Below are 22,880 nucleotides of genomic sequence, written 5' to 3'. Positions count from 1 at the left end.
ACGACTTGTTCATGATATTTAGTGATATGCACAAAACTTCCTCGTGAATCATTCTATTTATTAATGAAAACTGTATCAAAATTCCTACAGTAGCTCCTAAGATTAGACTCAACATACAGACAAAATTTCGCTGTGGGAGGACTTCAGTTAATAATATGTATAGACTAGCCTTTCACCCATGGCTTCACCTGTGTATGTGTACAGTACATATATTGCACACACATCCTCCTCGCTCTCGTACTTTCCTTATCCACCTCCCCGTCGTTCTGTCCATCTCCTCTTCCCCTCTCTCTGTCTCACTCCATTTCTGCCCTCTCTATATTCAACTCCTCCTCCCCTCTTTCTGTCCATCTACTCATCGCCCCTCTTTCTGTTCATTTCCTCCTCCTGGTATCTCTGTTCATCTCTTTCTTTCCTGTTCTCTGTCCACTCCCTCCCTCCAGCCATCTCCTCCTTCCCGTTTCTCTGTCTGTCTCATTCACCCCTCTCATTACCCATCTCCTCCTCTCCCCTGTCCCTGCTGAGCGACACCCACCTGCACATATATGACCTGGAACATATTCAGATACTACCCACACAACACAGATATTGTGCAGGGCAGTCTAAATGTCAGGCTTTATCAAACTTTTCTGACTCCACTGCTACCCCTATCACTGCTAGGTGGTACTTACCCTCACAGTACATCTTTCGAGGCAATAAGTGGTATGTGTGCCACATTTAGCTGAAATCGATCCAGTAGTTTAGGAAGAGATATGGAGCATATATACATACACACTTACATCCGTTTTTATACATACAGAGTGATTCTTATTAACTTTATAAAAACTCTGAAGCTACATAGATGACACTGAGATGAGTAATTCAATAAAAGACACATGGGGTAGCAAATGTGGGGAAGTGCCCCAAAAATGGATGAGAAATGTTGAACATGTAACGTCAAGAAATGACATACCTCGCCGCACATGCAGCGGTTGGGCCTGGGCGTGAAGCGAAGATGAGCGATGAATACCTGCATTCGAGAAACGGTGCTAATTTCGAACAGCTTTTGTAAATGTAATCTGTTGTAAACGAAGAATTCACAAAATTATTGTCCTGGCTGTAACCAAGTAAAAGCTTTTCTTATTTTGTGTTTTTATTCCATTTATCATTTCTTTTTTGTGTACAGGCATTATTAAGTCAACAAAATGTAGGTCATTTACTGCTAACGATAGAATTTGGAAGCTTGTACCATCTACTTGTGACTCAGTAAGGTAGGTTTTTGTTGTATCGTATTTTGCAATAAACCAGAGGAGACAGCGAGACCGGAAATTAATAAACAATAGATAATACCATAAAAAATACTTTGTGTTCTGCCTTATGACAGGACTTATCATGGTGGAAGCCTCGTCAGATAGGTCCACAGCATGAGCGTCTAGGGAAGTGATTCCAGTGGTGGTTTTCCGTTGCCTTCCTCTGATGATGATGATGATGATGATGAAATGGTAACACAATACCCAGTCCCTGAGCGGAGAAAATCTCCGACCCAGCCGGTAATCTAACCCGGGCCCCTTGCCGTGACAGACCGCCGCGCTGACCACTAGTACCATAAAACGAACACACAATTGTCTAATGCAACGAAAAAAATACCGCCTACCAGACGCAAGGCTCGAACCCTGAGCTCCACGCACAAAAGCCGCGCGACATGAATACTTGCCTCGGACTGGACTGATCATATCCAGCAGACCGTCAGGCACAAGCGCTGCACGTGCGGTGAGGTACCTCATCTGGTGACGTCGCATGTTCAACATTCGTCCTCCAGTTTTGGGGGTATTTCCGGACATTTGCGACCCCATGTGTCTTATTAAATTACTTGTCTCCGAGTCGGAGGTTTTTTAAACGTTGTTAGGAATGGTGGGCAGAAATGTGGTAACGTTTGGCGCCACTGCGACATCATTAACTCACCCAACGCCTTACACCTCACATGAACTTCTGAGCTCTGGCCTTTCTTTCGCGTGTATCGACACCTTGCTGTTAGAAGCGTCGCGGAGCCCGATGATGACTTGGCAAGGCCTCACGCTTTTGCACCGTTAGAGAGGAGGATTGTAGACATCTTTGAACCAAATTTATAACTTGTGGGGCGCAATGGGATTCAGTTACCGGGTTTTGAAAAAGTGACCCTCCAATTGCGTTGTTTCGTAGTGTAAATGGCCACACTGAGTCACTATTCCATCTGGATTCTGGACAACTTTTCAGTATAAACAATTTCTGTTTTTCGTATGTACTGCTATTATTATCTATTGATGTGGCACTCTACACCATGCATTTGCTATCATAGAGGGAGAAAAACTTTTAAACGTTCTGAAAGTGTTATTTAATTACGCAGTGTGATTTTTTGATCGTAGGATGGCCTCATGATAGTATTTCGTACCGAAACCGGCAGCCAGTAGACAAAATAGAAGTACGACTATACACTATAACTTTTTCCTCAGTGTTCTGCAGACACTGCTGCTAATAATCATAAATAAAGGTATAAATACTTTCAGTGAGATATTTTTTATGTAAGTTTTCATATTCCTGTCCGTTCAGCCTCTTGCCTCTCCAGGCGTAATTTACACTATCAATAAACTCAACTTCAACATTTCGTTTGCGCGTTCCGTCACCTTTCCCGTAATCAATGTCTCTCCTTTGTCCTTCTATCGTCAATCAATGTAAATTACGTAAATACCAAGCTGTTGCAGCTTCCTCCGAGAGCATTTTCTATGATCATTTGCCGTGCTTGCATCGCGCACTACTTTGAACTGGAACCTGGCACATTACCTTAGCTCTCGCTACCGCTGGGTCTATGGTCCCCCTTGTCGAGTAATAAAACTGTCTTCTATGAATTTCTCTTACCCTGTCGTCCTATAACCGCTGTTGATTTTGAGTGCAGGGATGAAGAGATTTGCGGTGGGATATAATAGGCTGGAGAGTTACATCGGTCAAGTCTCCGGACTGCGAACCACAACACTTGACTGAAGTGTAATGACAGACCGATCTGTAGAGCAGTCATGAGCGATGGAGGAGGAGGAGATTACTGTTTAACGTCCCGTCGACAACGAGGTCATTAGAGACGGAGCACAAGCTCGGATTAGGGAAGGATGGGGAAGGAAATCGGCCGTGCCCTTTCTAAGGAACCATCCCGGCATTTCCCTGAAGCGATTTAGGGAAAGCACAGAAAACCTGAATCAGGATGGCCGGACGCGGGATTGAACCGTCGTCCTCCCGAATGCGAGTCCAGTGCGCTAACCACTGCGCCACCTCGCTCGGTCATGAGCGATGTGTCACACCTATTATTTCGAAGACTACAACCAGACGGTCTCTCGTGGGGTATATAAGAATGGTACCACTAAGGAATGTTTCTTGTTTGTATGCTTGTCTTCGTAGTCCGCACAATTCTTCAAATTCATTCAGTTGTCTTTCGCGTGATATAGATGCCTTTCCTAGAGCATCTGAGGATTCAAATTTTGCAGCATTTGACTCTCGCAGTCAGACAAGCCTGTCACTGAACATTTTTTACAAGTTAACATTGCGTGCATCTGTCTTATGTGCAATTCCACTAAGGTTTTGAGTTGAAATTCGGCAACCTTGTATAGACTGTTGACTGGATGCATGACAGCTCCCGATGGTTTTTTTTTTCCCTCAGCTGCTGGATGTTGTTGGATGTATATCGGAGACCATTTCCGCTTGCTTCCAAACTCAGCATAGTCATCAGTCTAGCCACTAAATTCCTGACCGTTTGTACGCGTGAACTCATGTGTCGTGGTCTAGAACATATAAATCACCTTTCCTTGATCATTTTTTAAATATCAGTTCATGTGCATGTGCAGTCTGTTATAGTACTTTTTCTTTCGGGCAAAGGAGAGGAACAAGTTGTAAAAACAGACTCTTAAAGCTGCCTTAGAGGCGAATGCTTGACTGAGATACCTCAGTAGAAACCTCAGAAAGTGTAGGCCTTTGACGAAAGAGGTAGCTTGCGAAATTCTCGTTGGACCACAGCATGGATCATCACCAGGTAGAATTAGTGGAAGATATAGAGAAGCCCCAAAGAACAGTAGTGCATTTCGTCACGAATTGGTTTAGTCAGCATGAAAGCGTCATTGAGATGTTCGTTCAGCTCTAGCGGCAAAAGTTACCTGGGGCGATTTACTTTTAAAACTGCGAGAGCAGACATTCCTAGAATGGTCATCCAACGTACTGCTTCCTCCTACGTTTAAAGTGTTTCGTACAACGTTTTTTTCTCTTTAAGTGGAAAGCGTAACTCTTTCTGCGGATATATGAGCCAAGTTTGTTTAGTTGTTTTCAAAAAAGTTAAGAGCAATGAGTTGTAACTAAAAAAAAACATTATTTTTGCTATTATACAGCTGATGTATTTAAACCAACAGTGAACCAATAAATTTAAATCACATTTCTATCAATTTTAGTTAGGTATCTAGAAACATTCAAAGATTCATGAGTGGATGAAACATGTATATAATTGCAAATTGCACGTGTTCAGTTGGATATTCTGGTGACTAAATGCTGATTTAAACGAAATAATCCAATGAGTGCCCTATTTTCTTGAATGCACAACTCCATGCGTCTTCTAAACGATCTGTGGACGAGATGTAAAGTTGCTGGAACACGGAGTGACAGGCGTCTTCGATGCGCTGTTTGAAATCACTTTCCGTTACATTTTAGACTGTGTCCTTACACTGCCGTATACAAGGCAGGTAGGAACACATAAACAAATACAATCGTGCCCATACGACTGAAACCACAAACCCAAATGGCTTTAAACAGCTCACTGAAGAAGCTTGTCACTCAGTGACACCAACAGCTGTCCATCCCGCCCGCAGATAGTTCAGAAGGCACACTGAATTGTGCATTCACGAAGGTGTGTTCGCACTTGAACATCTCATTTACATGAACAAACCACCAGCATAAACTCCATCTGAACGCAGCCAGTTATGTACAGCATGTTCGATCCGACTCTAAAATTCGTAACATTTCTGCCTGCCTAACTAAAATTAATAGAAATTTGATTGAAATTGTTTTGTACACATTTGGTTTAAATACATCACCTACATTATAGAAAAAGTAATGTTCTATTTAATAATTTATAGTTAGTTACTGTAACTCCCTGGAAAATAACTTAATAAACCATGAGGGCTATTCGGACAGTAAAGAACGATCGTTCGTGAACTGGAAATCACAGTGAAAATCTGATGAAGCATTGCGCAGATGTGTTGGGAAATGTCTCTAGCATGCTCGTACATAGTGTCATATCGCTCTTCTCAGTTCTGAGGGCAAAGTGAGCACGTAAAGCTGCCTAGAAAATAGCGTCTCCCGCCAAGTATGGGTCCCTGCCGAGAGACTCAGGCTTATTTCATGCAACCCCACATAATGTAACTACCATGTAGTTCCTTCTTCATGACAGTTGTCGGCCGCCCATTGCAGGGGCAATGAGGACAAAAATGGTTCAAATGGCTCTGAGCACTATGGGACAACTTATGAGGTCATCAGTCCCCTAGAATTTAGAACTACTTAAACCTAACTAACCTAAGGACATCATAGACATCCATGCCCGAGGCAGGATTCTAACCTGCGACCGTAGCGGTCGCTCGGCTCCAGACTGTAGCGCCGAGAACCGCTCGGCCACCCCGGCCGGCGCAAATTTTGAGACTGACGATGTATGTGATATTTAACCAAAGAACGTGGCGTAACTGTCTTGATATAACGGCGCGCAGCTATTTCTTTCACTAAGAAGGTGTTGGTCTAGTCAACAGCACAGTTTCGTAGGGGATATTTGCTGCCATCCCAACAGTGAAGTTTTGTTTTAATCGTTCCATAGCCTGTAAGGAAATTGTGAAGTTGTGCCCACATTTTCATAGGAATCAAACATATTGCCACCATTGTGTTAGATAAAAGGGAACGTTATTTAAAGCAAAGTTAATATATTCTCAGATCAATAAATAAAATGCTTTCACGAAGAATGGTTGTAGCACGTTTTCTTTCCATCTGTGAGCTTCTCCAGACCCGTCTGCAGAAGCTTAAGACACTTGCCTCGCTGCTTCCTCTTTCATCTTTTCTGCGTCGTGGAAGTCTTTTGCTTCTTATAAAAGTCGATTCCAGTTTCTGAGAAGGCGGAAAGCCAAGGGGGACGACGTCTTCGAAGGAGGTATATTTCAAACTTTTCGGATACTCTCTGTAATTAGGTAATGTTTCGCAATTATTTCTTCATTAACAGGTGTATTGTCATATTACCATTCTTAACTACTCGAAAGCTGAAATTATTATTGTGTAATCGTCCGGACGGAAGAATTTTTTTGCACGACTTCCTAACGGTATACATCACAAAGAAGCATTTGCCAGCGTCCGGCTTTCGGGACGCTTTAAACTTCTCGAAGAACTTGAATTTCCTTTTCATATCTATAAATACTTCATCAAAATATCTTTATAACTTGCGATTATTTTTACATTTAATGAACTTTTATATTTCATTCTTAAATGTAATTTAACTGCGTCTCTTTTTCAAAGGGAAGGGGGGGTCAGAAGCGCGTCTGTTTTCGTATTTATCTCTCTGTGTATCCCTCACTACTTCCTGAGTTCAACAAAAGAAGTGTTTACACAACGGGGCTAATATTCAGGACGGCAGAGACTCATATACTTATCCAGTCGTCCTTATTTAGATTCCTTAGTGAAGTATAATTACAGGCAACATTGGAAAATTAGCAGAATCGAATTTTGTCACTCACGACGAAGTCAAAGCGGAGAAGCATATATCTCCGTCGGAAAAGAATTTTTTTTCTTTCATGGTTGCATACAGTCTTACCACGTAACGTTGCTGCCACCAATTCAACGATTTAGTTTAAAAAAAAATGTGATTACTCCCACAGCTTTCTTTTATCTGTTTCTCGTGTATTGAAACTCAATTTTATTTTGTTTTTAGACCGACATGATTCATCCTACTTCTTTAGTCGTGTTCAGTGGTCTACGCCATAAATCTTGTAATTCTGTTACTTTAAGTTATACAGATAAATCGCATTTCTTAGCGACGCTTCCAGATTAACTCTTTCGATTGTAAATAGTCACTGGATATGCACACCTCCAATGGTGGAGTAAAAGTTTTGGAAGGGTTTATATTGCCATCCATAATTTCCAGCGCCGGGTTAACCCATGTGGAAGCCCGGGGCTAGAAATGGTGTGCGACCCCTCATGACTTCACGTACATTTCTGTGAGACTATGTAACAAACAAAAAATGAATACCTCAAAAAAATGAGTACCTCAAAACATTCTTTCCCCAGTTCTTGTCCTAGTTCAGTTGATAACAAGCCGAGAGTGGAAAAGCGTTCTTCTTGCGTGTTAGCACGTACTTTTTCTTGATAAGGGCTGGTTTGGAAAATCCTCTCTCAACTTCACAATTCAGTATTGAGAGGAAGCACGTGGTAGCACGCAATTTTTTCTTGATAAGCGCTTGTTTGGAAAATCCTCTCTCAGCTTCACAATTCAGTATTGAGAAAAAAATCCGGTAAGCAATCATTACATTTGAAAAAACTTCACCGAGATAATTTCGAACATTAATTTACATAATTCTGCTGGTGAAATATTAGCAGCCTTTTCTTTGAGGGAATACTTCAAATGCCGGCCGGAGTGGCCGTGCGGCTCTAGGCGCTACAGTCTGGAACCGAGCGACCGCTACGGTCCCAGGTTCGAATCCTGCCTCGGGCATGGATGTGTGTGATGTCCTTAGGTTAGTTAGGTTTAATTAGTTCTAAGTTCTAGGCGACTGATGACCTCATAAGTTAAGTCGCATAGTACTCAGAGCCAATACTTCAAATATGAACTAAAATGAAGAAGTTCAGAACGAAAACTTTCATCATCAAGGTCAACTCAGTATTTATCACAAAGTTTCGAAGTCTCTGTTAAGAGTTCTTTAGTTTCTTGCTTCAGTATATTTTTCGTTAAAGGTCGGAAAAGATCGACAACTTCGCAATAATTTTCTTCTCGCTCTTTAGTTCTGCTTGTAGTTTATCAGCGACTGTGTATGGGGAAAAAACACAAAAATCTTTTGTGAACTCTTCCCTCGAAACAGTACCTTACTACAGCAGCTAGCTGATCTTCGTGTGCCGTGTCTACCGTTGAATCTACAAGTAGTCCGTAGTATTTTGCTGCTTGAATTTCGCCACCTTTTTTACTGAATACCTTGTTTCCCATACGACCAGATTTCCATATGTCGTCAACCATGTGTCCACAACCTGTATTTGTATATCCATTACGCAAGTTCCCGTACGGGGAAGACATTTTATTTGAAAATAGTTTGCCCGGTGTCGGCGGATAAATATGACACTGCAGTGTCTGTGTTATTCCGAATTACAATGAAATGTTCCTTCGGACATGCATCCACACAGGCATATTTTTGTCCATCTCCTCTATGACGTGTCGAGTTGTTCGGCACTAATATTGTAATCGGATATTGTCAGGTTATTTCTCTTAGTTATAAGCATTAGCTTTCATTTATCCATATTTAAAGAGATCTGTCATTGATTACACCAAGTATTTGCGCATTTCCTTTCTATCGATCAATGACGATACTCTCCCTGAAACACTAGCATCGTCAGCGAGCATTCTGAGAGAGCTCATGGCTCTATCTGGATATTTCTTTGGGATATGCCCATCGTTACTTTCGTTTCTGTTGAATATGCGCCGTCCAGTGTAACTTCTAGGTTATATTAGTCAAAAAGATCTCGACCTTCTCATACCTGCGAAGATACTCCGTATGGTTTTTATCTTAGTCAGTGCTCGATGATGAGGGATAGTCTGGAACGCCTTTTGAAAACCGAAGAAGGCGCAATCTGTTTGTCTACCTGCGTCTACTGTTTTCAAAATATAGTGTATGAATGAAGCATGCCGTTATTAAAGTTAAATGCAAAAACGCTAGACCTCACAAAACTGGTAGCTGATTTTCCGCAAAACTGGAAGTAACTGGTGGCTCTACAAGGATCATGGGGCTTTCAGACAAATCAACAAAATTTATTTTCTTTCTGTTCGACCATAAACTGGTACAGGAAATCGTGGGAAGGGAATCATATCGTATGCCACAAGTATTGTTTATTATTGAACATACAAGTACGGGTCGGAAATTACATTCTGAGGTTGAAGTAGTTCTGTCGGGTGGCATGTGCCACTAGAATGCGACTTTGATGCCACCACATGTGAATGGCTTCTACACGGCTAAAGACGATGAGTGCTTTTATCCTAATCGTGAGGAAAATTACTTCGTTGGAAATTGATGGTTGTGCTTGTAAACAATAATAAAGAAAGGTGTTTAGTAGCTGTGGTGGTTTCTTTACCAGGATTCCCTGCCTTAAGTCAACGCGGCTGTTCACAGACGAAGCAGTTCTACCCGGACAGACGGTCAGACAGACAGGATCTTCATCAGGGTCGCCCCTCATGCGTGGTTGTTGCGGAGGTTAAACAGTTTCTGTTCTTCCTTCTATATCTTCTTGTTTGTGTGGATTTTCCTTTACATCTCTTCGTGTCTTCATGTTACCCTCCTCAGATAGATTTGTCTTCTCTTTGCTAGTGCCGAGAAGAGTGGCCGCGCGGACCCTCCCGCCGGAGGTTCGAGTCCTCCCTCGGACACGGATGTGTGTCGTTCTTAACGTAAGTTAGTCTGAGTTAGTTTTAGTAGTGTGTAAGTCTAGGGACCGATGACCTCAGCAGTTTGGTCCCTTAGGAATTCACACACATTTTATTTCATTTCGTTGAGAACAATGCCGGCAAGATGTGTGGCCCGTTTGAGGGCCGTAGTGAGAGTCGAGATGAGTGCAACCAGGTGTCCACTAGTGACAGCGGCTGCTTGAGCGCCGCCAGCTCAGCAGCCACTGTTGAACGACGTGGTGCGGCACCAGTGCGACTGGTGGGCGGAGCGCGAGCGTTCTTGTCATCTGCCGCGGTGCTGGTACCTTGTGTTTCGCGGCGAGGTCGATTCGGAGGCCGTCCGGCGTACCATCACGAGCGCGCTTTCTGGCGCGCAGACGCCGCCTTCTTCCGCTTCCTGAGGCAGAGGCAGAGTTCATAGTCTTGCTGTCCGTCTTCTTTGCGTTGGTTCTCGCCCCCTCCACTGCCCGGTCGCCTGGACGAGGACGATATTTCGCCACGTGCTCGCCGTCGCAATTCTTGCTTTTCGGTTGGCGCGCCTTCGACAGCGGACATAATTTGCCGATGTGACTGCCCGTGCACTTGAACGTATGTGTCCGGGAAGGAGCACTGGTGAGCCGCATTCCCTACCCCTCCGCTGGCAGCGAAATGACTGAACAATTCCTCGTTTCTGTCATAGTGGCTCAACAGTGACTGCTGTGTGGGCCAGTCTCGTCAACTGCAAGAGCTCCCTGTTCTCAAAGTTGTCCAAACCTACACAAATCAAAAAAGGGGTTCATCACCACGGTTCTAGGAGCTTCTGACTCTTTACACAAAAATGGAATAGAGATATACACATACAACATTTCAGTTCGCTTTATTGCTCATGAACACAAAAAATTGTAAGTTGTACAATCTAGACTTTCTGAATTTGCGTTCCAGACTGCAGCATAAACCTCTAATAGCGAGAAACAAGTCTTCTTGCATTAATTTGTGCGGTGGTAAGTTCCTATCGGACCCGACTGCTGAGGTCATATGTCCCTAGGCTTACACACTACTTAATATAACTTAAATTAACTTACGCTAAAGAGAACACACGCACACATGCCCGAGGGAGGACTCAAACCTCCGACGGGGGCAGCCGTGTAAATCGTAGCAAGGCGTCTAAGACCTCGCGGCTGCCCCACGCGGCGACGTATGTCTGTATACTGTCCACTATATTACTGAGGCACTATTGGTCCAGATGGTCCAATTCCTCAACGCGATTCGGCGTAGATCTCTCAGATTGGTTGTTGGGTCATCTTGTCCCAAAACAGGCCCTTTTAAATGTATCCCAGGCATGTTCGATAGGGTTCATGTCTGGAGAACACACTGGTCACACTAATTCAGCAATTTGGTTATCATTGCCGGCCGGAGTGGCCGAGCGGTTCTAGGCGCCTCAGTCTGGAACCGCGCGACCGCTACGGTCTAGGCGACTGATGACCTCAGATGTTAAGCCCCATAGTGCTCAGAGCCATTTGAACCATTTTTAGATATAATCAAGTAACGCATTCACAAAATGTACACGATGAATGCGAGAACAGTTTTCCATTAAGACGAATCCCTCTCCAACATGCTGCCGCTATGGTTCCATTATACGTGTATAGTATAGCTGTCGGATTGCCTTCCAGACGCGTACGCTGGCCCTAGATGACGCCAGCCCACTACATCAGGGAACCTCTACCTGTTGCACTCGCTGGACAGTATGTCTAAGAAGTTCAGACTGACCAAACTGCCTCCAAAAACGGCTCCGACAATTTTCTGGTTGAAGGCATACACGGGTCTCATATGTGAATAGAACTTGATGTCAATTCTGAGGAGTCCCTTCAGCACGTTGTTGGGCCCATCTGTACCGTGCTGCATGGTGTCTACGTGTCGAAGCTGGATCTCCCCATGGACTTTGGGAGTGAAGTTGCACATCATGCAGCGTATTTCGTGCAATTTGAGTCGAAACACAACACCCCGTGACTGCACGAAAATCGTTATTCAGCGTGGTGGCGTTTCTCTCAGGGTTCCTCCGAAATGAAATCCGTAAGTAGTGGCCATCAGCTGCAGTAGTAGCCTTTGGGCGGCCTGAGCGAGGCAAGTCGTCGACAGTTCCTGTATCTCTCTATCTCCTACATGGTCGAACAACATCGCTTTGATTCTGAGACATATGGAAACTTCCCTTGATGAATGCCCTTCCTGACACAACGTAACAAAGCGGCTAAAATCAAACTTCGGAATTGACCTTCTAGACATGGCGGAACTGCAGACAACACAATTAGTTTACTTTCCTTCTGGTGTTATGACAGGAACTGATCGACTGTCTTGGCTGAGCGGTTCTAGGCGCTACAGTCTGGAACCGCTCGTCCGCTACGGTCGCAGTTTCGAATCCTGCCTCGGGCATGGATGTGTGTGATGTCCTTAGGTTAGTAAGGTTTAAGTAGTTCTAAGTTCTAGGGGACTGATGACTTCAGCGGTTAAGTCCCATAGTGCTCAGAGCCATTTTTTGATCGGCTGTCTTACCCTCCCCGTTGTATAGGTACTGCACATGCATGGCTGTTTACATCTTTGTACGGTTTGAGCAACATCTACGAACAATCTAAGGAACTGTGTTATAGGTGCAATATACATATTCAACGTCAATGTTGAGGAGAGTTTGGGACCGAGGTGATGGAGCACTTTTCTGATGACTATATAACTAGGAGAGACGGCGATTCTTTCTGTGATCGCAGGCCCGTCACGTCGATACAGTACACAGCACGAAGCAGAGGTCCTACAGTTTTCCAAACAAGTCTGGGGTTGCTGATCGCAGAAATCCCTTGAAGACTTCCAGCGCGGTGGTATGTGTGTAGAAAGGCATCGACAGATCCGACATCTCCTCCGTCTTCCGCCGAAAATCTTCACTGAAATGATAATTAAATCAAGAACCTACGCTGTCGACAGGCGTTGATATACATCAACGGGGACAGTTGAAAATGTGTGCCCCGACTGGGACTCGAACCCAGAATCTTCTGCGTACATGGCAGACGCTCTATCCATCTGAGCCACCGAGGGCACAGAGGATAGAGCGACTGCAGGAACTTATCCCTTGCACGCTCCCCGTGAGACACACATTCCCAACTTACTGTCCGCACACTACATTCGTAGTGCCCCTGCCCATTACACTCATTACTCGCGGCAAACAATCTCACCGAGTCCCGTAAGAGTTCGGGCAATACGTGTGCATTCGCACAGAAGAAGGAGGTCAATGGCCTGTCCGAAAGAACAGATACCATCTTCATATAGTTAGGCTAACCGGCCATGTCTTTCGGACATCTCCGAAAGAACAGGTACCATCATCATGTAGAAAATATTCACAGTTGGACAGCAGTATACTCAGGTCGGCACAGTGAAGTCTGCTGTTGTCCACTGCTTCAGACGAGCCAGGAATCCTTTGTAATCGTGTTTTACTCTCAGTTCGACTGATGGTGGTTCCAGCTCATGACGTGTACTTGTCGTTGGCGGTTCGGAGCTGGTCAATTCTTCATTTGCAGCTCTGTTTACCTGCCGGTTTTGTGGCTGCTCCAGCGCATGATCAGGATCCGTCAACGCAATGAAGTGATTGGCAGATGTCTTCAGTGACGCATCAGTTTTTGCGGCTCGCGCGGAACGACCCGCACGCCTCTTCTTCACCTTCGTCCAGCCATCTTCTCCGCCTGCTTCAGCTGTAACAGACTCCCGGGATATGGCGTTCTTGACCGCCACAGACGTCCTTACTCGGCTAGCCACGCTCGTCTCAGCCACAGTCCTCTCTTCCCGCCTGTCGTAGAGACCGCGAGTGATCGTGACTTCTTGCTGATAGTGTGCTTACGTCCTTGAGAGACTTCTTTGTCCCTGGCCTAGGCGGAAGAGTGTTACCGCCGCCTCACTTTTCTTCCATACCTCCACGGAAAGGCTGGAGTTTCGGCGAAGCGCAGGAGGGGCGTCGTCCGCGTCGCTGTGTATCTCAGATGAGTCATCTACGTCCATGTCCGTGTTAGCAGGCAGTGTGACCTTGGCTGAGGCCACTGGCGTTGCAGGCCTCGTCGGCTGGCAATCTTCCACACCCTGTTGTTGATTCAGCGCTCTTTTGAGGGGGGTAGGACGTCAAACGGGCCGACTTGGAGCAGGAGAGGCACCACAGGATATTTTAATTTCCACTGTCTATACTTTTACAAATAAATCCATAAAACTTTGTCAGCATAACCATGAAGGATTCAGGATTCACACTCATAGCAGTGGAAGTTCAAAAACATAACAAAATAATTTTTTATGCATGTCAAATTTCATAATTTTTTCCACTTACTATTGGCTACATTTGTTGCTATAGGTACACTTTTCTCCATAAGTAAGAGAGATTCTTCGATGAATTTTGCACGGCATACAAACTATACTTACAGGTGTATGAAACTGTATAATTTTCCACATCTATTAAAAACTGTGGTAAAAATTGATAATAATAAATAACTATAAAATTTAAGTTTTTTCTAAACATGAAGTTTAAAATGTAACAGCTCGTTCATTTTTTCATAAATTAAATTAATTCTAGAGTTTCACACACCTGTGAGTATGGCTTGTATGCTGTGCAAAATTTATCGAAGAATCTCTCTTACTTATGAAGAAAAGTGTATCCATAACAACAAATGCAGCCAATAGTAAGTGAAAAAATTATGAAATTTCATATGTAGAAAAATTTATTTTGTTATGTTTTTCAACTTCCACTGCTCTGAGTGTGAATCCTGAATCCTTCCTGATCATGCTGGCAAAGTTTTATGAATTTATTTGTAAAAGTATAGACAGTGGAAATTAAAATGTCCTGTGGTGCCTGTCCTGCTCCAAGTCGGCCCATTTGACGTCCTACCCTCCTTAAGCAACGGACGCGCCCACGTTACACCTGAAGGGGAGCGCTCTCCACATGCCACATCGGAGGTGCTGCTGTCCTCTAGTCCCGACGCGTGCGCAGCCGAAGCTGCGTCAGTAGTCGTGCACTTTGCTCCCGACTCCATCACATACTAATGCATTCTGCAGTTATACCCAGGAAGATTGCAGCTTTATATACTTGCCTGGTGCAAAAATTACCTGCTGGCCCTACATGTAAATAAATATAATGTAATGCGCTTAGCAGGGTACAAAGGTGCGATATCGTTTGGCTGCACGGTCAGCGATCAGTCACTGGGATTAGTCAAAACCGGCAGGTTTGTAGGAGTTTTTGCGGAAAGTGATTTAGCGTGGAACGTCCACATAAATCTAGCCATGGAGAAGCAGACGCCAGGCTGAGTTTCGTTTGGATAACCCTAAGGAAGTTTGTCACGCACAGAACACGTCGCTTACAAGAGCCTTGTTCGACAAATTCTTGCCACGTTAAGAGACGGTCCCAGAAATGTTGCTTCATTAATCGACGTTTACTATTAATTTTTTGATGGTGCTGAAGTTTTTGTTTTCTGCAGTTGGTAACACTAATCACTGTAGGAAAGGCCAGCTAATTTTGAAAATGTGTTGCTAGAGTGCACTAGAATACTTAGGTTAGTAAGTGTTCCCACCCAATGAGATTTTCACAAATAATTAGTGGAAACAAGGGCGCGAAACATGTACCGTCACCTTCAGTTCATAGGAATTTTCTTGCTTACTGGCAGCATTTACAGGATACTCTGCGTTATTGACAGGTTTCTTTCTTAAAATGTATTGTGCCCGAGTTCTTGTGAGTTTCATTTTCTCGTGAATAAGCGCAGCGTACCGTGGACGCCATGGTTTGAATATACACTAAACAATAAACGTCTCAAGTTCGTAACTGAAAGCGGGGCTGACATTACACATGCAAGGAAGCTAACATAGGCTGCAGTATAGCTCTCTCGAAAACGCATCATTTTAATACGGATTATTGTGATGAACTGTCGGCAGAAGAGATGTCTGATGCTAAATGTGCTACTTATGGATCTTGTCCTGGAGTTAGCTTTTAGTGTTACGTAGTAGTTGATTATGTAAAGGAAGAGAGTTTATAAATCAAACTTTTCAGAGAACCCTGACATCATAGTTCCGACTGGTAAATGTCACATTGTTCCCCAGTTTGTGCACAACGAGTGGCGCCTGATCACGACTATAATGAAGTGTCCGTAGTACATTTTACTATCCGTCAGCTTATTCCGTCAGCTAATTTAACTCAAACTTTTATGTTAACTGTATATAGTTAACTGTTTCTGGCTGTATGGTAGATAATGCCTAAAGCCGAAATAAGTAAACAAGAATTTAAAAAATGAAGGAGCAGTCTTTTCCTCAGGCACCGAGAGATTAGAATGTCAGCGATTCACGGATGACAACATGTGACACGGTATTTGAGGGTGTGGAACTGGTGCTCACTGACGGAATGAATAATTCCTCCCAGTGTCACAAAAAAGCAGCTGGTTCTAGTAGTACTGTTTAGCAACAGGTGTAATGCTGTAAATTAATACGAGTTCAAAAATGGTTCAAATGGCTCTGAGTAGTATGGGACTTATCATCCGTGGTCATCAGTCCCTTAGAACTTAGAACTACTTAAACCTAACTAACCTAAGGACATCACACTCATCCATGCCCGAGGCAGGATTCGAACCTGCGACCGTAGCAGTCGCGCGGTTCCGGACTGAGCGCCTAGAACCGCTCGACCACCGCTACCGGCTTAATACGAGTGTATTACATCTTGACGGTTCTCTACTGATGGATGTCGTGAAACATCTTAGCAGGTTAAATCAGTGTACCATACCAGGACTTAAACCTCGAATCTCTCTTAACGCGAGTAATGCATTTACCGGATCAGCTATCAAGGGAGTACTAATGTTATGCCCTACAAGTTAAATTCTCTCTCTCTCTCTCTCTCTCTCTCTCTCTCTCTCTCCCTCTCCCTCTCTCTTTCAAACTTCACAGCCGTTGTATTATTAAATATGAAACCCTCTCCGCTAATGTTACGACATTTGTGTGGAGAAACTGATAATTTGCTGTATGGAGAAAACTGTCCCAGTCACCCATCAATTTGGTTTCGTAAAATTCATGTTTCGCATCGATAAAGCTGTCTACTAACGACAAAGGAAAAACTTGATTATGAACTTACTGCTTCGACGGTTTATCATCCTGTTGTGACCAGCAGGTCTGTGTGTCATCTTTAGGCGTCAACACCCCTCTGCCATAGGGTTAGCGCTGAAAATTTTGTGTGTCCTACTTTAGGGACGCCTGAAATGGACTTGGATAATTGAGGAAACTGCGGGAAAAGGGTAACCCCAAATACCTACTGCTGTTCAACAGTTACGTGTATTCTGTCTTTGAGAAAATAGCATCTCTACAAGAAGTACGTAGATGGTGCAGCACCGCTGCACTCATTCCATCACATTTTTTATTTTTCTTTGATATTTGTATTATATAAATTATATTTTCATTAACTAGGCAGAAGCCAATTATATAGAACCATTTTAACAATACATAATACAATGTTAGCGCACATTCAACAAACTGTCCCCTATAACTCGCTGCTGGATCTGAACTGTGACGAGGCTGCTTCCGCATGGGCAAGCGGCGCTGCGGTCTGACGTATAAGTTCACTCCGTGCAGAGGAGGCGTGCAGAACTCGTTGAGGGTGTGTCTTTGTCGATATCTCCCAGTCGTGGCTGCGTATGACAGCAAATCTCTTTGGCTTGTGGCTCCGTCGTGAGATACCAACATTACCATGGCACCTCAGTCTTCCGACGACGCCCCAGGTGGGATCCAAGGAAAGACCGTTTCTGTTTCTTAAGTGTCTTCATCAGTTCGCCAGTATGATTTCGCCTCTCGGCTATTCCCGCGTTAATACGGGCGGATGTTTTCGCAGTTCACAACATTGTTAATGTTATCTGTGACATTCTTTAAGCGATTAAGTGCTAAGGCTGTTTCGGTTTAGCTGGCTACAGGCTCTACACATGGTGGCTGGGTCTACCGCCATCTCTGTTCAACATTCAAACCCCTACATGTATCATGAAGTTACTTCTTACACGAAACGCATCGATTGGCGTGCCGGTCATATCCAGACCCTGAAACGTCCTGGCGGGCTACAACTGTATGCTGGAGCAGGCCTACACATAGTGTGTGGGTCTACCGCCATCTTTGTCCAACATTCAAACCACTACATGAATCATGAAGTTACTTCTTACACGAAACGCATCGATTGGCGTGCCGGTCATATCCAGACCCGGAAACTTCCTGGCGGGTTACAACTGTATGCTGGAGCAGGCCTACACATAGTGTGTGGGTCTACCGCCATCTTTGTTCAACATTCAAACCACTACATGAATCATGAAGATACTTCTTACACGAAACGCATCGATTGGTCTGCCGATCATATCCAGACCCTGAAACTTCCTGGTAGGTTACAACTGTATGCTGGAGCAGGCCTCGAACCCAGAACGTTGCCTTTACGTGCCAGACAATGTTCTTACCGACTGAGCTACCGCAGAGCGACTCACAGCTGACCCTTACAACCTTAATTCTATCAGAACCTCTCTTCTGCTTTCCAAACCTCACAGAAGATCTCCAGCATGCTTAGCTGGACTAGGACTTTTCTAACGCGCGAGTCTTGCGTAGGTACCTCCGTTTGCAAGACCATTGCCCGCGATAAGAGAGGTTCGACAATGAATTCAGCCTCCTGGCTGCTGTAGCAGTCTGTAGGTAGACAAACCACAAGTAAGGTAGAAGTTCCTGACAGGCATATTTTTAGACTGCTCATCAGAGGTGCGTGGGTGGCACCGGGGGTGTTTTCGTACTGGGGTACCTTAGTGGGACCCTTTTTTGTTGTTGCAGATGTTAATGTTGCACGCTCCCCCCCCCCCCCCTCCCCCTCCCGTCTCACCACAGGAGGGATCTAAAAAGGAAGCCATAAAAAAGCGTAAACACCCTTCGCTGTTTCGAATCGCGTTTAAATTTTGTTGAATGGTGTTTAACGATCTCCGCCCTGTATATCAAAGCAATAACTGCGGTCGCACTATACTCTAAAGGGATCAGATAACGTTCAGTAGGCGTTCCAGCCGCACATTATCCTTAGAGTAGGGTTGAAACGACCAGGGGGTGGCAGCAGTGTCGAACGCTGTCAAGAACATCGACCTGTTGCTCATCGGGCTGCAACAGTCGTTTTCAAAGGCGAAATCTGTGGGAATCAGGGTGGCAGAGGAAGGGATGGTTTCATTGACAATCTTTATGCTGCCCCCTGGGGTATTTTCGTGCCGATTCTGAGTGACGGCTTGTCTGAAATGTTTTCCTCGGCCACCAATAAAAGAAATCGCTTGATTTCAACACTGGGTGGCGTGGTTCTGACCTCCACTGCAGAGGCGTCAAGAGAAGGGATTTAAAGTGAATGAGAGGGGGTATGATGACCTTCCGATCGTGTGACACGTCCATGGTAGTGTTGGGCAGAATTGTGGTGAAATTTGGTTCCTTACAGCTCACGTGAACTTCTGAGCTGTGGCCTTCTTTTCGTCCGTGTCGACATTTTGCTGTCTGAAGCGTCGCCTAGCCAGAGGGTGATGCCACAGGGTGCCACGCTTTTGCACCGTTACTGACGAAGATTGTAGGAACCTTTGAGCCAAATTTCAAACTTATGCTTCACAACGTGAGACAGTTACGGAGTTTCGAAAAAGTGATCCTTTAATTGTGTTACGCAGTGTAGACTTATACTGTGCATCAAATACCTATCACCAGATTCGAAGCGTTAAATTTTAATCTAATGTAAATCGCAATGTAAGAAAAACGTGCAACATATTTTTAACTCTTTCGAAGAAATGCGGTACAGTTTATGGGGGAATAGAAGGCGCTCTTTAAAGCCGGGATTTTATCTTCACGTTGCAGAGATGCCTCGCACAAACACGCAAAATCTGCCGTACACACAACTCCGGACAGAACTGTTTGCGCTTTTTGGCCGTTGTGTGTGTTTGTACAGCATAGATGTCACTTGGGAATATAGCGGCAGAGAAAAGAGCTAAGGCGAGACGCTTTAGAGATGACACGCCTGTTGTCAACTTGTATTAAAGGAAGGTTGCTAGCAACTGCGGAAAGCGAGACAGGGAATGGCATCGAAATTAAAAACCTCTCTACTAGCTTCGCCACAATATTTAGCAGTTTACTTCCGTTGGGAGCCAAGAGGAACTCCACTGCATGTTTTTCAGCGGCCTAGTAACATTTGTGATTGTTTCTGGAAAGTGTGACTTTTCATTTGCTTATTAGTATGCTGTAATAAACGTCTTAGTGTCAGTTTACTCAGAACACGAATTTAGTCTAGGTCAAACAAAACAGAAGCCCTTAACGAAAGGAATGTGAGCTAAAGCAATTTTTATCACTTAGGTGTTTTTAATAAACAGAAACTCAAAAGCCAATACCACAATGTATTTACTACAACTTCGATACCAATTTAGAATAAAATAGTATAGTCCCAATACCTTCACTGGTTGATGGTAACAGCTACAACTCCCGAATCAAAACGCCTGAAACTCGTTAGGTCTTACGACAGGCTTAACAAACTCCTGCAGTCCGTGGAAATATGCCTTTTGTCATCCTGGGGTGCACCTCACCGTCTATCTAAAACTAAAAGTGATTTCATGTATGTGTATAAGGGATGTAGTTTGGTATATATTTCTGAGTGGACAGAAGTACGGAAAGCTGAAAAAACTTCAGGGGCTCACTATATTTAGACATTAGCCGTGAAATACGGAAGTCACTTAGTTCAGTGCCACAGTGTTGTAATTTCAGAACGACTGACCTATCTTTCAGGTATTATTATACTTAATTAACATTGTTAAATCACGCATCAAAACACGCGACAAACTCTTTTCGAACCTCACTAAATGCTATTTTAAACGAGAAAAGGACCATTTCACGCTGCGTCTAGGATTAACAAACATGTACGAGATGAAATCACACAACAAACGAAAGTCACTGGACCTGACGGGATACCAGTTCGATTCTACACAGAGTACGCGAAAGAACTTGCCCCCCTTCTAACAGCCATGTACCGCAAGTCTCTAGAGGAACGGAAGGTTCCAAATGATTGGAAAAGAGCACAGGTAGTTCCAGTATTCAAGAAGGGCTGTCGAGCAATTGCGCAAAATTATAGGCCTATATCTCTGACATCGATCTGTTGCAGAATTTTAGAACATGTTTTTTGCTCGCGTATCATGTCATTTCTGGAAACCCAGAATCTACTCTGTAGGAATCAACATGGATTCCGGAAACAGCGATTGTGTGAGACCCAACTCGCTTTATTTGTTCATGAGACCCAGAAAATATTAGATACAGGCTCCCAGGTAGATGCTATTTTCCTTGACTTCCGGAAGGCGTTCGATACAGTTCCGCACTGTCGCCTGATAAACAAAGTAAGAGCCTACGGAATATCAGACCAGCTGTGTGGCTGGATTGAAGAGTTTATAGCAAACAGAACACAGCATGTTGTTCTCAATGGAGAGACATCTACAGACGTTAAAGTAACCTCTGGCGTCCCACAGGGGAGTGTTATGGGACTATTGCTTTGCACGATATATATAAATGACCTGGTAGATAGTGTCGGACGTTCCATGCGGATTTCGCGGATGATGCTGTAGTATACAGAGAAGTTGCAGCATTAGAAAATTGCAGCGAAATGCAGGAAGATCTGCAGCGGATAGGCACTTGGTGCAGGAAGTGGCAACTGACCCTTAACATAGACAAATGTAATGTATTGCGAATACATAGAAAGAAGGATCCTTTATTGTATCATTATATGAGAACGAAACAACCACTGGTAGCAGCTGGTAGCAGTTACTTCTGTAAAATATCTGGGAGCATGCGTACAGAACGATTTGAAGTGGCATGATCATATAAAACTAATTGTTGGTAAGGCGGGTGCCAGGTTGAGATTCATTGGGAGAGTCCTTAGAAAATGTAGTCCATCAACAAAGGAGGAGGCTTACAAAACACTCGCTCGACCTATACTTGAGTATTGCTCATCAGTGTGGGATCCGTACCAGGTCGGGTTGACAGGAGATAGAGAAGATCCAAAAAAGAGCGGTGCGTTTCGTCACAGGGTTATTTGGTAAGCGTGATAGCGTTACGGAGATGTTTAGCAAACTCAAGTGGCAGACTCTGCAAGAGAGGCGCTCTGCATCGCGGTGTAGCTTGCTGTCCAGGTTTCGAGACGGTGCGTTTCTGAATGAGGTATCGAATATATTGCTTCCCCCTACTTATACCTCCCGAGGAGATCACGAATGTAAAATTAGAGAGATTCGAGCGCGCACGGAGGCTTTCCGGCAGTCGTTCTTCCCGCGAACCATAAGCGACTGGATCAGGAAAGGAAGGTAATGACAGTGGCACGTAAAGTGCCCTCCGCCACCCGCCTTTGGGTGGCTTGCGGAGTATAAATGTAGATGTAGATGTAGACGTGTACAATTATTCTTATTTAGAAACCGATAGTGATATGGCGAAACGGTCTGATAAATTTTAAATACAGATATGCACTATTCTATGAACAACTTGCTGTGTATTGTGAGGTCAAGAGACTGTGTTTGTGCAGCGGCAATGAACAGTGTTAGAAGATGAGAAACGACCAGCGTTTACAGAAGAATTAATTATAAAAATGGAATACAGGTTAGGGAAGGAGCGTTGTTATTAATACTGCAAGGAATAAGTACTAAAAACAAGTTTGTTGTGGACAATTTGATCATCCTACGTACCGAAAGACCAACTGCATAAAGCTGACGAAACATGCTGCAGTTAATGTACATCTGTCGTAAAGTTTCATTTATGAGCGTCATGTAAGTGGGAGCAGATTCTCGTTGCCTTCTGTATAAAAGGGAAGCTGCTTATCAAATCGTGGTGATCTTGCCTGAAACATCCGCCAAATGAGTTTTCATCGTATCAGTAACAGTGTCACACGAACGGTGAGTGCATCACTCTGGTAGGAAACTGTACTGTATTCCTTCGTAAGTTGTTTAACCCACATTAAACCAAATTGTAAGGCTCCACTATATTATTAGTGGTTTCTGTTATACTGGCATTAGTTGTCTTAGACGACAGGCTTACGTTCATACAATAAAATCGAATAAAAGTGTACTGTAAATACCAGTGGTGGTGATGATTGTATGGCATTGATGGCAGGGAGTTCGGCCACCCAGTTGCAAGTCTTTCCAGTTGACGCCACACTGGAGGACCTGTGTGTCGATGATGATGAGAACAATACGACAGC

At 44.1% G+C, this 22,880-nt stretch overlaps 1 protein-coding gene and 1 non-coding gene across 2 annotated transcripts in view; one reads left to right on the top strand and one right to left on the bottom strand.

The window, feature by feature from the left end:
- Positions 1-22,880, top strand: part of LOC126183546 (uncharacterized) — a 905,020-nt gene that overhangs the window by 476,773 nt on the left and 405,367 nt on the right. The gene's annotated exons all lie outside the window — the stretch shown is intronic.
- Positions 12,642-12,716, bottom strand: Trnat-ugu (transfer RNA threonine (anticodon UGU)). Its single transcript has one exon. It is a non-coding gene; the product is annotated as a tRNA-Thr (tRNA).

Source organism: Schistocerca cancellata, chromosome 4 (assembly GCF_023864275.1).
Source record: "Schistocerca cancellata isolate TAMUIC-IGC-003103 chromosome 4, iqSchCanc2.1, whole genome shotgun sequence".
In the NCBI taxonomy this organism is placed as follows: domain Eukaryota; kingdom Metazoa; phylum Arthropoda; class Insecta; order Orthoptera; family Acrididae; genus Schistocerca; species Schistocerca cancellata.
This window is presented reverse-complemented; position numbering and strand designations above follow the sequence as displayed.